Here is an 18785-nt window from a genome sequence, read left to right on the forward strand (position 1 = left end):
AGTTGTTTTTGCGCATTCTTTTTCGCTTTCTCCGCGGTTGTGAGGAAGAAGAGGTTCCCGTTTATGTGGTAGACTCTACGAGAAGAAGAGAGACAGTTCAATTCATCTATTGCAACCTCTTGCCTCTTAATCTCCTTCTCAACTTCGAATTCGCGAGCAGAAGATGAGGAAGACGACGAAGTGCTCGCCATTACTCTCCGTCTGCTGCGGCTGCGATACCAAATTTTCTTAGGTTTCTAGAATAACCTCAGAAATCGGAATATTTTTAGTTGAACTCATTTTTAAAATAATCCCATTTTTTTTCTAAGTTCATCTTCGTTGATACGGCCCAATTGATAAGCCCACAAAAGCTTTCTCTGGTACTGTTCGTTTTTGCATCTGCAAATACTCAAATGTTGTTTGTTTAGACATTTTAAAACTAACATTTAAGGTTCTGTTTGTTTTTTCATCCAGACCTGCATCTAAATGTAAATACTTAAATATTATTCGTTTAGACACTTTAGAACTAACTTGAATCTGAATGCAAATGCTCAAATATAGATATTTAAAATACTGAAAAATGTAGAGTATAGATATAAATCTAACATCTCAAAAACCAAAAGAGTAAAATACTACTCACTATAACATATTCATAATTATCTTTAAAAAATTATTTTTTAGTCAAAAAATCATTTCTTATCAAAACAAAAAGTTAAGCTAAACCAAAAAATCTATTTTTTCCAAAATCTTGATTTTATGCAAAAATCGTAAAATCACGTTTTTCCGTCAAAAACGCAAAATCTCAAATTTTTACCAAAAAATCAAAATCTCGATTTTCCATCAAAAACACAAAATTTTGATTTTCCACAAACATGACAAAATCTCGATTTTCCGCTAAAATGAAAAATCTCGATTTCCGCAAAAAAAATCTTGATTTCCCGCCAAAATGTTAATTCTCGGTTTCTCGCCAAAAACAAAAACTCTCGCTTTCCATCCAAAAACAAAAATCTCGATTTTTTGCCAAAACAAAAATTTCTTGGTTTCCCATCAAAAATACAAAATTTCAATTTTCAGCCAAAACAAAAATCTCGGTTTCTCGCCAAAAACAAGAAATCTAGATTTCCTTCTAAAAACGAAAAATCTCTGTTTCTCGCCAAAAACGCAAAATCTTGATTTCCCGCCAAAAACAAAAAATCTCGATTTCTCGCCGAAAATAAAAAATCTTGATTCCTGCCAAAAAAAACAAAATCTCGATTTCCCACCAATAACAAAAAACTTGGTTTCCCGCAAAAACGTAAAATTTTGTTTTCCGCCAAAAACAAAAAAACAAGGTTTTCTGCCATAAAAGAAAAATCTCGATTTTTTGCCAAAACACAAAAGCTCGATTTTCCGCCAAAAACGCAATATCTTGATTTTCCATCAAAAACTCAAAATTCCAGTAAAAATTTTTCCCGTCAAATATGCAAAATCATGTTTTCCTGCAAAAAATGCAAAATTATTTTTTTTCATATATTTTTAAAACTTAGTTTGATATCACTTATTATAAATATCACTTATTAAAAAAATAATAATTCAAAAATATGTTCTTTTTAGTCATTTGATATATCTTGCATCCAACTATTTTTCTAAATTCACAAACGAACAATTTTGTATCTAGACGTAGCATCTTGATGCAAAACCTAGTTTCCAAAACAAACAATATCTAGATGTTGTATCAAGATGCTGATCTAGATGCAAAATCTAGATACAACATTTAGATCAAAAACCGAACATGGCCTAAATGTTATATGTGCAAATCTAGCATCTCAAAAACCAAAAGACTAAAATACTCCTCACAATAAGATATTCATAATTATCTTTACAAATTATTTTTAGTCAAAAAATCATTTCTTACCAAAATAAAAAATTATGCTAAATCCGTAAAATCTCGATTTTCCGCAAAAATCGCAAAATCTCGTTTTCTCGCAAAAAAACACAAAATGTTATTTTTTGGCCAAAAACTAAAAATCTCGATTTCTCTTCAAAAAACGTAAAATCTCGATTTTCCACAAACATCACAAAATCTTGATTTCCTGCTAAAATAAAAAATCTTGATTTTCTGCAAAAAAAACAAAAAAAATCTCAATTTTTTGCCAAAACGCAAAATCTTAATTTCCCGCCAAAACACAAAATCTTGATTTTAATAAAAATCTTGGTTTCCTGCAAAAAAAAGTCTCAATTTTCCATCAAAAATGCAAAATCTCAAATTCCGCCAAAACCCAAAATCACGATTTTCCATCAAAAACTCAAAGTTCTAGTAAAAACAATTTCCCCATCAAATATGCAAAATCATATTTTTCCGTAAAAAAATATAAAAATATTTGTTTCATGTATTTTAAAAATTATTTTTGATAATAAATATCAATTGGAAATAATCTTAAATTAATCTAATATAAAACTAATTTAATTATAAATAAACAATAACAATTCAAAAATATGCCCTTTTTAATCATTTGATATATTTTGCATCCAACTATTTTTCTAAATTCACAAACGAATAATTTAATATCTAGATGTAGCATCTTGATGCAAAAGCTAATAATCCTAAAATAGAGGCCCTGTTCGTTTTGACGAGAGAATCAAGATTTTGCAGATTTGGTGGGAAACTTGATTTTATGGTTTTCGTGAAAAAATAAGATTTTGCGGTTTTTGGTGGGAAACCGAGATTTTCATTTTTAAGGGGGTAGGGGAAGACTTGATAAGGCAAAAAAGCTGTGATTATGCAGTTTTAGTAAAAAATTTTCCTATGCATTTTTTTCCTAAATCGTTATATTATGTCAGCTTATACTTTACTATCTACAACTAGTTTGTCTCTCTTACCAAGATATTTACCATGAAGGATGTGTTGTGTTCTGATAGTCTACTCACTCTTGGAATCTTCCTCACAGCAAAAATGGACCATGAAAAGCATATTTTAAGCATAATTATATGCTATGGTACTCCATTTCTCTTTGTATTTTTCTCAAACAACAAAAAAATTGTCGGCAAAACTGAATTTGGATCTCATACGGTATGAAGAATTTTTATTTTCTTTATAATTTCTGTTATCGAGTTTTTGTTTATTAAGTTTCTGATGTTATTTTATATGTTTAGTTTATTTTTTATGTATCAGTTGTTTTTCTGTTCGTTCTTTTTCTTGTTCTTTTGAACGTATAATTATTTATTTATTTTTAGTAGTTATGATCATCTTGATAGCTTATTAACTTAAAACTAATTAGGTGATCCATGAAAAACTTAAAAAAAAAAAACAGTAGCCCTAGGCGTTTGCCGAGCCAGCCTAGCCTCTGGACTGAGTCTATCCTTCATGAACCAAACTTTGTATATTACTTGTGCATAAACCTAAAAAAATGTCAAAACATAGTTGAAATGCTAGTAAACATATAGTTACAGAAAAAGCCTCGTGGCAGAATTTACAATTTGGTTATAGGTTGTTTATTTGCCAACACACTAATTGAGTTGTATTATGTTTTGAGACACACTAATTGAGTTGTATTATGTTTTGAGACCTATATATCGCATGATACGCTCCCAAGTTTATGTTTAGTTTAACAAATACTTAGCATTTACCATATATGATATATACGATAGCATTTATTTATGACACTTTGTAGTTATACTGAATCTATGGTTGGGATAGTTGAATTTAGTATCAATCCTCTCATTTTAATTATTCTCTACGAAGAAATATCCTCATTATACTTCTATCGTAAATTTTAGACAATAAAGCGGATCACATATAAATTTGTAACTCTGTTTTACAAACAAATTGATAAATAATAATCTTTCAGTGTTACAATAATGATAACTACAACAAGAGAGTTGGAACTCAAAAAGAAAGCACCAGTATATAATACCTACTAGAAGAAACCAATATAAATGAAAAATGACTCTCTCTCTCTCTCTTTTTTCTAATGCAACTTTTTTCCATATATATTAAATAGAGGTTATGCTGAACTGTAACTTAGGCAACAGTTTTGTGTGTGTGTTTGATTATACTTTTATAGATTAAATTTACAAACGAACGATGATCATGTTGTAACTTATAATTAATTTATTAGAAGTTTGGATTACATGTAGGGTTTGTGAATTTTTTTTTTGTTTTCGGATTAACAGGAAGTTTTGGGCCGAAGCTTGTAATCTCTCCAGGTCCGAAACTACAACACGTTATATTAGTTTTGCCCCAAAAGCCACTCGAACCAGCGAACTCTAGGCTTTGTCTAAGATCTTTACCAGTTGAGCTATTAAAAAACAGTCAAATAGAGTTTTATTTACTTATTTTCTCAAGTTAAAAAAGTTAAAAAATTAATTAAAAAAGTAATAAAGTTTAACCTATTTGACTATAATTATTTTAAAATACAAATTTGGTATATAAGTAATAGAAAGTAGAAAGAAATATAGTCAATGAAAACATTAATTTCAATTTTAAATTTATATTATTTAATTAATAAAAATTTGGTAAAAAAGTTATTAAAAGGAAACAAATCTGCCTGATTTTAGAGTATCCGATTTAGACGGTAAAGATCCTCCAATCTTGATCCAAAAGGCATAAAAAGATATAGAATCATTTCAAAATGTTATAAATAAGGGTTGCACGCTTTACATTTTTTCTTACACTTACAAAAAACAGCTAATAATATTTTTTTCACTATTTCAAATATTTACTTTCATAAGCTTTTGCATCTTCTTTCCTCTTGGATTCTTGTTGTTTTCTTTGAATCGTAGTCCTCTTCTTCTAAAGGTATGATATGATCCGATATAAGTTTTATCATTAATTAATTTTGTTCTTTTTGAGGTTTTACTCTAAATCAATATCTATACATATATTGTTTTATGTTTGTATTGTGATGTATACTGTATTTATCGTTTGACTAAGAATTCATTTTTACGTAATGCTAATTTTAAAATCCAGTTTCTTCGGTTAAAACATAAGTTTTTATTTAAAGATGAAAGTTAGTTGTTTCCATACTTTGATTTTTTTTTACGAGACATATTATATCATCGTACCCGTGTTTGACAAAAAGATTTTGAACCATTTCTATTCTCTTGATTTTTCGTTTCTTAAAACCTTAGTTCTAATCAATTTTCTCTCTTTTGTTATATAAATATTGACTATCTAATTATTTAATTTTTTTTTTCCGGATTGATGTAGGAACTGAAGTTATTTGTATTTAGGAATTGAATCTCATATTTTATTGCTGTTTAGAATTCATTTCACTTCTTGTTTTATAGTAGCCAATTTTGTCTTTCCTTTTTATGTAAATCAATCAATACTGTTTTTTTAACAAATATTTCAAAAACAAAATTTAGCAAAAAGTTCAAATTTTGTTTTTTCTCTTTTCCTTGATCGATCTATTATGCATTTAATATTGTCTTGTTTATTTTTTTTAAATCATATGTTTATTGATGTGAAATATATATTTAGTATAAAACTTGGAATTGGAAATGTATTTGGCAAAATAAAACAAAAGAACAAGAGTGTAACATGCTTAATATTAGTTCGTTTTAAGCTACACCAAAAACCTAGACGTTTCTACTCCCATTTAATACAAATATAATGATAATAACTGATCACAAACTAAACTAATTTTTCTGTTTATGCTTGAAGATAAACATGAGTTCTCAATTCTCTGTATGTACTTATCAACCATATTTATGCTTCTGCTCAATTCAAAGTGATAACAAAACTACTTTATAATGATAGGATTTTTGCAATGGAAAGAGGTGAAGGGAGCCGCAAGTTTCCTGGCGGAGAAGAACCTAACACCAAAAACGCCTCTAACAACGTTACTTCTACTGCTGATGTTGGTCCTAGTAGTGGTCCGTTGAAAAGAGGACGTGGCCGACCTAAGGGCTCGCAAAACTCCAAGAAGTCGAAGCAGAGTGACAGACTGATAAAATGGGTTCCTCTCTTTCAAGGCAGTATTAATAAAGTAAATCAAGAAACCGGAAACGATGAACTTGTGAGTAGCTTGATGATGCGATTCAACGCTGTAAGAAGGCGTCTGAGCCAAGTTAAGAATGTCCGAGGTGAGGTTTCCACAGCTCTACGCACTTTCAAGGACTTGCAATTGCGAACGAACACAAAAGCCAGAGTGGGTTCCGTTCCAGGAATTAAAGTAGGAGACATCTTCTTCTTATGGGGAGAAATGGAACTTGTGGGGCTACATGCAGTCCCCATTGGTACTAACTTCATGAAAGTTGAAGACAGCGGAGAGGATAAAAGATTAGCTATTAGTGTTGTCTCTTCGGGAAAGAATGCTGACGAAGCTCAAGATCCCGATGGCTTGATCTATACAGGGTTTGGTGGTCAAGAATCTGATCAGAAGCTTGATAGGATGAATCTTTCGTTAGTGGAAGCTCTGACGAAAAAAAGTGTTGTAAGGGTTATAAGAGCCGTGGAAGATGAAAAAAGGTCGCAAGGTAATGTATACATATACGATGGGCTTTATTCCATCACAGATATGTGGGAGGAGAAAAGTGCAAATGGTTTCAAGGTATTCAAATTCAGATTTGTGAGGCAGCCTGATCAAAAACCTGCCTTTGGAGTGTGGAAATCGATAGAGCAATGGAAGGAAGGGGTGATTACAAGACCAGGTCTTGTTCTTGAAGATCTCTCTGATGGAGCTGAGAATCTAAAGGTTTCTCTGGTGAATGAAGTTGATGACGAGAAGGGTCCTTCCTCTTTTAGTTATATCACTTCTCTAAAGCACTCAGTCATTGATGTTCCACCTATGGTTGATCTATGCACTTGTCGACCTAAATCCTGTTGTTCGAGAGATGATTGCCTTTGCGTTCAGAGAAATGGAGGTGAGTTCCCTTATGTTGATAAAGTTTTAGTTACCCGTAGACCAATGATTTACGAGTGCGGTGACTCTTGTCCTTGTTCTAATGACTGCAAAAACAAGATGATTGGGACTGGTCTGAAATTCAGTTTAGAAGTGTTTAAGACGATGGATCGTGGGTGGGGTTTAAGGTCTTTAGATCCAATTCGAGCAGGAAGTTTCATCTGTGAATTTGCTGGTGATATTATACAAAAAGGTGATGAAGAGACAGATGATTATATTTTTGATTCTTCACGGGTTTATAAATCGTTTCAATGGAACTATGAACCTGAGCTTGTAGGTGAAGATGCTTCTGCGAAAGTCTCTGAGGTGATTAGTTGTCCTGCTATACCGTTTTTGATAAGTGCATAGAAATCAGGAAATGTGGCTTGTTTTATGAACCATAGTTGCTCTCCCAACGTTATGTGGCAACCAATTTCTCGTGAAGAAAAGGGTGTATGGTGTATTCACATTGGATGTTTTGCTATAAAGCATATTCCTCCATTAATGGAGTTAACGTATGATTATGGAGCATTTAGAGGATATGGGAAGAAGAAAATTTGTCTATGTAGATCAAAGAAATGCAGTGGCTAACTTTGATGATATTCTTGTCTTCTCTGTTTATGTTAAGAATTTCTTTTTTAATTTTCTTTTTTCTAAATTTGCATGTCTTTTTTTTTTCTCTTGTTATCAATACATTAAGATCTCTATATTATTATTTAAAGAACCATTTTAAGAATAAAATTTTATTTTGTACTGATGTGTTTCTTCGGGACTTTGTAATAATTTTTAAAACATTTTTTAATCATCTAATATTATTTTATTCTTATTAGTATTGTAGGTAATATATATTTCTTTATTAGTAGTGTGGATGATAAAAACTCAGTCTATTTAAATAAAGTCCAGTTAACCCACAATTTCACCATCTTCAACTATTTTGTCTCTCTTACCAAGATACTTACAATGAAGGATGTATTGTGTTCAGATAGCCTACTCGCTCTTGAAATCTTCTTCAAAGCAAAACTTGACCATAAAAAGCATATTTTAAGCATAATTATATGATATGCTACTGTGTTTCTCTTTGCTTATATCAGGTTTTCTCAAACAAGAAGAAGACTGTTGGCAAAACCAAACTCGGAGCTCATACTGTATGAATATTCTATATTTTCTTAAAATTTCTGTAATCTAGTTGTTGTTTGTGTTTTTTAAATTTCTGATTTTATTTCTTGTTTTTGTTTGTCTATTATGTATTGCTTGCTTTTCTGTTATTTGGTTTATTTTAGAAAGAATCAATTTCGTTCTTTTTCTTGTTCTTATGAAGGTATATTTATTTATTTTTAGTAATTATGACCATTTTGATAGCTTATTAACCTAAACCGAATTAGGTGACCCATAAAGATGGTAGTTTTAAGTGTTTGCCTAGCCTCTGGACCAGGCCTGTCTTTCATGAACCAAAATTTATATATTTCTCGAGCATAAATCTAAGAAAATGTCAACACATAGTGATGTGGTATGTGTCGAGGGTGTCAAGTTTTACCCTAAATGAAATCAATAGCCGCAAGTGCACAGCTGATCGATTGTAGTACTTAGAGATCGAATCCACAGGGAAGGAGGATCTTTCCTGCAAAAACCTTCGAAAGAAATATAAAGTAAGGAAGTCTAGAACCAGGCGAGTTTTGTGAGGGTTTTGGTGGTGTGTTTAAAACGTAAAAACGAATCCTAAAGAGAGAATACGGGAATTAAAATGACCTAATAACTAAACTTAACGAAAACGGGTAAAAATGAGAAAAACGGCTAACCTAATTGCTTAAATGAAAATCGATTGAACTAGTAAAGATACTAGACTAAAGCTTGAATGAAAATTGGTGTAAATCTATAAGAAAAAAGGCGCTGGGCTTCAGGGAAGTTTTCTCAGGGGTATGAACGATTCAAAACATTGCTAGAGAGTAAATTTGATAAGATCTTAGCTTAAACTTTTCGATCTGGAGTCACGGACGTATGAATACGCCACTGTCGTGATCATAGACAACTATCTCTCTCAACCCTGACCAGTAGGTTTCCACTCTGGCCCTGGAAAAGAAGAGGTGCATTATGTTTAAGACTCGTCAGCATTCACAAATCACCCATAGGTAGGTTTCCACTCCTATGTTTATTTTGCTCTCCCAAACTAGATCTGACACCGGATGAACACTTTCGTGTCACCAAGCATCTGGATCAGATTGTAGTTCATGACGCTACTCTCATGCAGTAAAAACGAATTCAGAAGAAAAAGTTCTAAGATTCGGCTCAATAGCCAATGGAATCCTCACCGAACATATATATCTCCATCGAAAATCCCTTAGACCCAACAAATAAAACTACTCAGACATAATAAACGAAATCAAAAACATAGTATTAAAAGGTAGAATAGAAATCGAAATTGAAAAGAAAGAACAAGGGCTCAAGAGATAGATCTCTCTCTCCCTAAAACCTAAAAACAAATCTTAAAGTAAAATTTCTGTAAAGTATTTTGTCTCTCCTCTTCTCTCTTAAAAACGACCTAAATGACATGTATTTATAGTCTCCAATACTCTCTGGTGTCTAGGGTTCCGGAATTGAGGCTGGAAAAATGATACGGGCTTCAGAAATAGGCCTTCAAAGTCGGAGTAAGCTGGCCGCGGTCGGGATAGTTGTAACCACGGGGAATGGGTGACTGGCCACGGTCGCGGTGGTTGTGACCGCGGAGAATGGCCTGTTGGCCGCGGGTGGAAACGCTTGCCGGCTGGTTTACGGGACATCTTGCTCTTCGCGTATCTTTTGATTGAACCGTTGGATTGCCAAGATGTAAAGTGTGTTGGAAAGCTGATACTTCCATATTTAAGATCTCCAAATTTGAGCTGGATCAGACGGTGAGAAGGCCTTCAATCGGGGGTGAACTTCTGACGGTTTGACTCTGAGCTGAAATCTGATTTTCTATCCATTTTGTTAAGCTTTTCCCTAAGTTACCTGAAAAGAGTCTTGGAACTACAAATACTAGAAAAACGTAATAAAAGTACTTAAAATCAATTAAAAACATAGAAAAAGTATTTCAAAACGATCCATAAAAGTGGTCAAAATACGGTGTTATCAACTCCCCTTGACTTAAACCTTTGTTTGTCCTCAATCAAAGCAAAAGCCTAAACTGGTTAAGTGAAAACAAAAATATGGAATGCACAAATCTCAGAGACATGAACTCCTAAACTAGGACCAAAGATAGTGCATCAATCCACAACTTAGTCTAGAAAATTCTCACCAATACACAAAAGATACTAGTCCACTTTTTCCGTCATGCAAAACTTTAACAATCTAAATCTTGATTCCAATCAACTAGCTCTCTACATTCATTAAGTTCAATAGTGAGTTCTAATTAAAGACATCATCCAGGGTAGACGGCGTTTGGCATTAAAGGGTTGTTTAAGTGGTGGAGTTAAAGTGTTTCGGGTTACCTGATGAATCTGGAGGATGCAAGATAATATGCAAAACCGCAAGAAAGATAAGGACCTGCTGAGGACCGCAATTTTCAGTCATTTCTTCTTGCCAAATGTTGTTGCATAATCCTTCCTCCTTTGTTGTAAACAGCTATTCCCTTAGACTTAGATTCTTTCTGAGAATCAGAAAATGATCTCCAAAACTCCATAAAATCGAACTCCAGTTACCTTGGGACTTAAAATTCGACATTTCTAGACTCTTTAAGGCTTTTATTTCCTTTCTTTTCTTATTTTCGGATTTTTTTTTTTTTTTTGGGAAGGAAAAGCTTTTAAAGAGAGAGAGACTAGAGGACGAGATTGTACCAAAATTTGAGATTTTTCTAAGGCAAACCGAGCTTCCTCTTGTGTTGAATCCTTCGGGAACTTTTCCGGCAAATCGCAGGTCTCTGTCCTTGGTGACTGAAAACTGCATCGTTCCTCTTTCTCTCCAACGTTTTTTCATTTATCTGCATATAAGACAATAGAAAACAAGAGTGCATGTGGTTTGAAAGGAGATTGGTTAAGGTGGGGAACTAGCTAAAGATGAACTAGCCATTCAAGATCAACAGAGAGTGGTAAAAAGGGTAAAGGAGTCCCGAATGTATGATTCGTTTCCCTGGTCTAATGCTTCAATGAGAAAATTAAGTCCAAATTAAGTCCAAATAAAACAGAGCTAGTGTATTTCTTCATCTAAATCGAAATCATTCAAATTCCTCTGGGGTACTTCGTTTCAAATGTGCTTAGCTACCGCCTAGTCTAGTCCTAAATCATGAATGAGCATGTCACTAGGAACAGTCTAAAAGCACACAGTCAACTATCATTGATTCATGTTCACCATTCCCTTTAAAACGTATTTTGTTTTGAAAACCGATTTTGAAAAACTTTAAGGAGAATGCAAAAAGTGTAGATAATGCAAGACTCATGAAAGAAAAGTGGTTAGAAAGGGATGAACTCCTTCCCCAGACTTAAATCACACTGTCCTCAGTATGAAACAAGTCGAGATTGGATGAAAAAAATGCATAGATAATCGAATTGGTAAGGCCAAAGAGAACTTACCTGGATCCGGGATGCTGGTTGTGATGGACCGGATTCATTCGAAGAGGTTTGGGAAGGTGATAGGTGGTGGGAAGTGATGAATGAGGTGGAGTGGGGATTTGTGAGGTGGAATGAGGTGAAGTGGGTGGTTTGGGGTCGGGTTTCGTCTCAACGACCATTCACCGCGGTCAGAGGTCACGCGACCGCGGTGAAGTGGTGCTCGGCCGCAGTCAGAAAGACGCGACCGCGGTCGATCATGCGTTTCCCGCGGTCAGAGCATCTGCAACAGCGAGGGCTTATATCGCGGCCTGTTCCTGCTTCTCCTTGGTTCCTGCTGGGCCGAGCAGTCATGGACCATCCTTCTTTTTGGTTTTTTCGGGTTTTTTTGATTTTTTTGTTTTATAAGAAACACCTAAAACTAAGAAAAAGAAAAAGATCAATAGAAAAAGAAAGAAAAATCCCAAAGAAAACAATACCTAAATGGGTTGCTTCCCATTAAGCGCTTCTGTTTTAAGTCGTTTAGCTCGACTTTTGGTGTTGGACGTGGCTTAGTCCAATGAAGAAGACCTTGTCCTGAGACAAGTTTTTACCGACATCTCCTTGCTTTGCCTAGCAGGTTCTTCGTCACTCCATAGCTCTTCTTCAAATTCTTCTGTTGCAGAACGTCTTCCTGCTTTGCTGTTGTATGGGACAACTTCTGTGAAGACATCTTTGTCAATATTAGCAAACGAAATCCTCCGGTTTGGCCAGTCCATTATAGCTCCGGAAGTTGCTAGAAAAGACCATCCGAGAATCACTGGATATGCTGCGTCTCTCGTCTCGACAATGTAGAAGTCGACAGGCACTATGCAATCTCCTATTCTCAAAGGAATTTCATGAGCTATTCCTTGAGGCGTTGCATTGGAATCATCAGCTAGACTAATCTTTGCTCTAGTCCTGCGCAGGTGTTTAATACAAGTCTCAAAGCAATTGTCAACCACATAATTAATTATTGACGGAAAATTAACACCGTTTACGGTTTTGGTGAAATTGACCGTATTTCAATATTTCCTGTAATTATAAGCATGGTTCAATAGTTCGTGTATGAATTTTCAGAAGACATAAAGTTCATGGAGGAATATGCCGTTTTCTCGCACATGTTCTATTAGAGGAGAAATGTTAAAAAACGTGCTTTGTGATTCTGGAGTTTGCATACCGGTTTACTAAATTATTTGGTCAATTTTTTTTTTTTGATTTCAGGTGATCAAAACAACGTCGTTTTGATATTTCTTTAAAAAATGCATTCATTTAAGTCTTGAACACATGACTTTCCAAATAAGAGATTAACCACCAAACCAACTGAGCTAAAGACATTTATCGACTTTAATAAACTAAAAATATTTATATTGATATCCAACTGAGATCAACATCATCTTTGGTTGATAATCCGTGACACCTAATCCTCCCTTACTTCACTCCGACTTACAAAGTCGTCCTCTACGACTAAGTTTTCGCTGGCTAGGGCTAGAATTATTATTCGGCATCCGAGATCTGATTCGGGATCCACTCTGATCTTCTCTGATCCGCTCCAAAAAAATTCGGATGTTCAAGAGAGCCAAATCCAGATCCGGATAATAAAATTCTATATCCGTCTACACCAGATCCGTATCCGGATAGTTATATTATAACGTTCGGTTATCCGTATCTGAATCTTTAACCTTTAAATATATTTAAAAATTATATTTTATTGATAATTATGTACTATATTGAGATTTTTATATATAAAAATAATTCTAATTAAATTAAAATATTTTTTCTAATAACTTTTTTTTACAAAATATTAAATAAAATAAAATTTTATTATTATTTTAGGTTTTTAGATTTTTAATATATTTTTTTTATCCGGATCCGGATATCCGAAAATATCTGTGAATATCTTAATATTTAGATGATATTTAAAATTAAGTTTGGATATCCAAACATCTTGTATACGGATCCGGATAATTAAAACTCGGATCGCCGTATCCGGATATCTCAAAACTATCCGAATATCCGCTCTGATCCAGGGTTAGCACTGACAGCGTCAATCCTGGTGCAAACTAAGTCGTAGAAGACGATTCTGTAAGTCGGAATGAAGTAAGAGAGGATTAGGTGTCATGGATTATCAACCAAGAATTATGTTGATCTCAGTGGATATCAATATAAATATCTTAGTTTATTAAAGTCAATAAATATCTCTAGCTCAGTTGGTTTGGTAGTAAACCCTTTACTTGGAAGGTCATATGTTCAAATCATAATGAATGTATTTTTTTAAAGAAATATCAAAAAAATCGACCAAATAATTAGTAAACCGGCATGCCACGTGTCAGCCACGTCATTAATTATTGACGGAAAATTAACACCGTTTACGATTTTGGTGAAATTAGCCACATTTCAATATTTCATGTAGTTATAAGCATGATTCAATAGTTCGTGTATGGATTTTCAGAAGACATAAAGTTCATGGAGGAATAAACCAAGTATTTTGGAATTTTGCCATAACTTTTTTCTGGAATACCTCTTACAGCATTTTCTGCATACTCTTTGGACTCCCATGCTTGATCGTACGAGATCTCGCAACCATGTTCTGTGCGCATAATCTGTATAATTTCTCTTGGTTTAGGCCCTTCCTTAACACCCTCATACTTCTGCATAATCAGATTACCGATTGTCTTAGCTGACGCTGTCCTAGCTATTTTGTTTTTCCTAGATGGCGCACAAGTATGTTCAGCTACATACTTGTTGATTTTAAAATACGTTGACCCCTCTAGATACTCTGCGCGAACACGCCAATTACATTCACCATCTTTACAGCGAATAGACCACCATTTTTTTGTTGATTGTATCACACTGTAGTCAAAGTTATGCTTCATAGCACAGATTTCAAAAGTTGCTTTCAGTTCGCTTTTGTTTCTGAAATTTTGTCCCTTCGTTACTGCTTCAATCATCCAAAACCGACCTCCCTTGTTACTTACTTCTTCAGTATTGCAAATCAGGGCATCATATCCAGAGACGACCTCATCTTGGCTGTCACGCAAATTGGTTTTTGAGACATGTTTCCGCTGATCAGTAAAAACTTGTTCTGACTTTCCTATCACAGTGTGATCGACGTCTTCAGCACTATGTGAATCATAGGGCTCGTCATTCAAATCAAATTTTACACCTTGATTCTGTACTTGCGATGTAAACGACACACAAAGACGTGTAGACGCATTTTTTTTTGCATAACCAACGAAATTTTTCAGTTGCCGATCATTTGTGATAATCACCGGTGGAGAGCTTAAGTTGTCAACCAAATTGCTCGGTAGATAACTGAACTCGGCACTGTGGTCGACAATTCCAAAGTCCTCTAACGTCATAGCTGTTAACTCCGCCAGAGTCGTACTAGATTCCAAAGTTACTAATCAACCTCTTTTTTCTTCATTGACTTCAAAAACCCAATTCTTATTGAGAATCGATCTCCATATACCACAGATAACATAGATATGCACCATAATTGAATAACCTGAACAGAAACATAGAAAACTGTAATTAGGGTGGAAATCTTGTGAAAATGCCGTCAAAGAGAAGAAGAAAAGAAAAAAAATCTTCAAAAATATGTTAAAAATGTGAAAAATAGAAAAGGAAAATAAAATATTTTCAAATATTTAATTTTTGTTGGATAACACCTGATCCTAGATTTTTTCAGATTTTATTAACCGTTTAGTAGAATACGGATTCTATATTCACTAGAACGAAGAAAAATAAGTAGAAGTCTAATTCTAGATAACATAGAATACATAACGATTTCTAGAATGCATATTCTAGAATGTGTAAAATATATTACGAATTCTAGATAACGTATTCTACATGATGTTATAGAAAACAAACAAATAGTAGAATATGTATTCTATACTCGGTGGATCTTATACCATATACTAGAAATCAAATTCTATAAAACTCTAGAAATGTAGAAGACGTTTTCTAGAACATATTAATAAATATATTTTAAATATATGTATTTCCTTAAACGATGTTTTAGAATTTACGAAATTTACGAAATTTAAATGTATTTCATAAATATTTATTTTTTTCCGTTTTTGGAATTTACGAAATTTAAATGTATTTATAAATATTTATTTCGAAATATAAAAATATTTCATAAGGTTATTTTTGTCTAAAATTGCTAAAACTCAAAAAAATACTAAGGGGACAAAGCTCTCTATTTTTTGTCCTATATTTCCAATTTTCCCATTTTTCTAATAAACGATGACCGATGGATCAAGATTGCATGATCTTTACCATCTAAATCAGATACTTAAAAATCTAGCAGATTTGTTTCCTTTTAATAATGTTTTTACAGATTTTTATTAATTAATTAATATAAATTTAAACATGAAATAAATTTTTCATTGACTATTTTTCTACTTTCTATTACCTATAGATCAAATTTTGCATTTTCAAATAATTATAGTCAAATAGGTTAAAATTTCTTATCTTTTTATTAATTTTTTTTAACTTTTTGACTTGAGAAAATAAGCAAATAAAACTCCATTCAACTATTTTTAATAGCTTTAAAAAAATCACAAACTCTACAAGTAAATATGTAATCCAAACCTCTAATAAATTAATTACAAGTAAAAACATGATCATCGTTCATTTATAAATTCAATCTAAAAAAGAATAATCAAACACACACACAAAATATTATAGCCCAAGTTACGGTTCAGCATAACCTCTATTTATTATATATGGAAAAAAGTTTGCATTAGAATATAAACAACAACAAAACAGAGAGAGAGAGAGAGAGAATTTTCTTCATTTATATTGGTTTCTTCTAGTTGTATTATATACTGGTGCTTTTTTTTTTTGAGTTCCAACGCTCTTGTTGTAGTTATCATTATTGTAACACTAAAAGACTGTTAATTATCAATTTGTTTGTAAAACGGAGATACAAATTCATATGTGATTCGCTTTACTGTCCAAAATTTACGATAGAAGTATAATGAGAGAATTTCTTAATAGAAAATAATAAAAAATGAGAGGATTGATACTAAAATTCAACTTTCCCAACCATAGATTCAATATAATTACAAAGTGTCATAAATAAATGCTAGTGTTGTTAATATGGCCATCGCTATCGTATATAACATATATGGTATATGTTAAGTATTTGTTAAACTAAACTTAAACTTGGGGGCGTATCATGTGATATATAGGTCTCAAAACATAATGCAACTCAATTAGTGTGTTGGCAAATAAACAAGCTATAACCAAATTTGTAAATTCTGCCACAAAGCTTTTTCTGTAACCATATGTTTACTAGCATTTCTATGTTTTAACATTTGTTTTAGGTTTATGTACAAGAAATATACAAAGTTTGGTTCACGAAGGACAGACTTGGTCAATCCGTCCAGAGGCTAGGCAGGCTCGGCAAATGCCTAGGACTACCGTTTTTTTAAGTTTTCCATGGATCACCTAATTAGTTTTAAGTTAATAAGCTATCAAGATGGTCATGACTACTAAAAATAAATAAATAATTATACGTTCAAAAGAAAAAAAAAGAACGAAATCAATTCGCTTTAAAATCAATCAAATAACCGATACATAATAGATAAATTAAAATTATAAAATAACATCAGAAACTTAATAAACAAAAACAAGATTACAGAAATTTTAAAGAAAAAAAAAATTCTTCATAGAGTATGAGTTCCAAGTTTGGTTTTGCCAACAGTCATTTTCTTGTTGAGAAAAATACAAAGAGAAACGGAGTACCATAGCATATAATTATGCTTAAAATATTTTTTTCATGGTCCAGTTTTGCTGTGAGGAATATTCCAAGAGCGAGTAGACTATCTGAACACAACACATCCTTCATGGTGAATATCTTGGTCATATACAGTACAATGTACTACTAATGTAATCCACTGAAAGAAAAAAGACAGGTCACAGTTATAAACAAACGGCATAATTAAAGTGTCCAAGCACGAATCCATCATACGGTCCAATGGTTGTAGAAGAGGAGTCATAAGTTTTTAGAGAATGACATGAAGAAAGTAACAAAAGGAGATGAGTAACCCCAATAATTCAACAACTGCCATCTATGTCAAATTCAGATATCAAGATCAAGATCATTTTCACAAAAATTCATGGAAAATGGATTATGAAGAGCTGCAATCAATCACTTTAACACTGATAAAGCAGTAAATGTATACAAAGCATCAAACAATGGATAAGGTCCCATTACTATATCACCTCTATGTAAAAAAAACTTAAGCACAAGCATCAGAAAAAGATGCTACAAGGGAAACAAAAGAATTTTGGAAACAAATCTTAGGTGTAGAACGCAACGAACAGAATCAGAACCCTAGATACCAAATGGGCATCAATCAAATTAAAATATATCCTTGTTGTTAAACACATTACTCCTCCTCGGGATCAATGAATGAACACAAGTGCTTTTGAATCACTGGTGATGTCATTGTTTACTTTTGAATCTAAGGCATGTTCGTTTTTGCATCCAGACGCTGGATGCAAATGCTCAAATGTTATTCATTTGGACACTTTAAAACCTACATCTGGATGCTGAATCTGGATGCAAAATCAATAACATCTCATATATCTAGATTTTTTAGATACTAAACAATGAAGAATTTGGATGCAAATCTAGCATCTCAAAAATTAAAAGACTAAAATATTCCTCACTATAACATATTCATAATTATCCTTTAAAAACTATAACAAAAAATTTCGCGAAAACCGCATAATTACAGCTTTTTGGCCTAATTTCATCTCCCCCCCCCAAAAAAAACAAAAATCTAGGTTTCCCACCAAAAATCGGAAATAATCATTTTTCCACAAAAACCATAAAATCAAGTTTTCCCCCAAAATCTCCATTTTCTCGTCAAAACGAAAAATTTTGATGTCCCGTGATAACCCGCCAAAAACTCAAAATTTCGTTTTTCCGTCAAAAATAAAAATCTCGGTTTCTCGCCAAAAACAAAAAATCTCGGTTTCTCGCCAAAAAACTCAAAATCTTGATTTCCCGCCACAAATGCAAAATTTTGATTTTTCGCCAAAAACATATATATCGACTGCCAAAAACTCAAAATTCTAGTTTCTCGGCAAAACACAAAAAAAATTTCCCGCCAAATCTGCAAAATCATGTTATCCCTTTGAAAAATGCAAAATTACTTTTTTTCCATGTATTTTTAAAACTTAATTTGATAAAAATATCACTTAGAAATAATTTCAATTAATCTTATATAAAACTACTATGATTATAAATAAAAAAAATAATTCAAAAATATGTCCTTTTAAGTCATTTGATATATTTTGCATTCTAAATTCACAAACGAACAATTTTGCATCTAAACATAACATTTGATGCAAAAACTAATTTCCAAAACAAACAATAACTAGATGTTGT

At 32.7% G+C, this 18785-nt stretch overlaps 1 pseudogene; it reads left to right on the forward strand.

Annotated features, from left to right (window-relative positions):
- Positions 1-6164: 6164 nt before the first annotated feature.
- Positions 6165-7433, forward strand: LOC18011230 (annotated as a pseudogene).
- Positions 7434-18785: the final 11352 nt, after the last annotated feature.

Source organism: Eutrema salsugineum, unplaced genomic scaffold, assembly GCF_000478725.1.
Source record: "Eutrema salsugineum unplaced genomic scaffold, Eutsalg1_0 scaffold_7, whole genome shotgun sequence".
Lineage (NCBI taxonomy): Eukaryota > Viridiplantae > Streptophyta > Magnoliopsida > Brassicales > Brassicaceae > Eutrema > Eutrema salsugineum.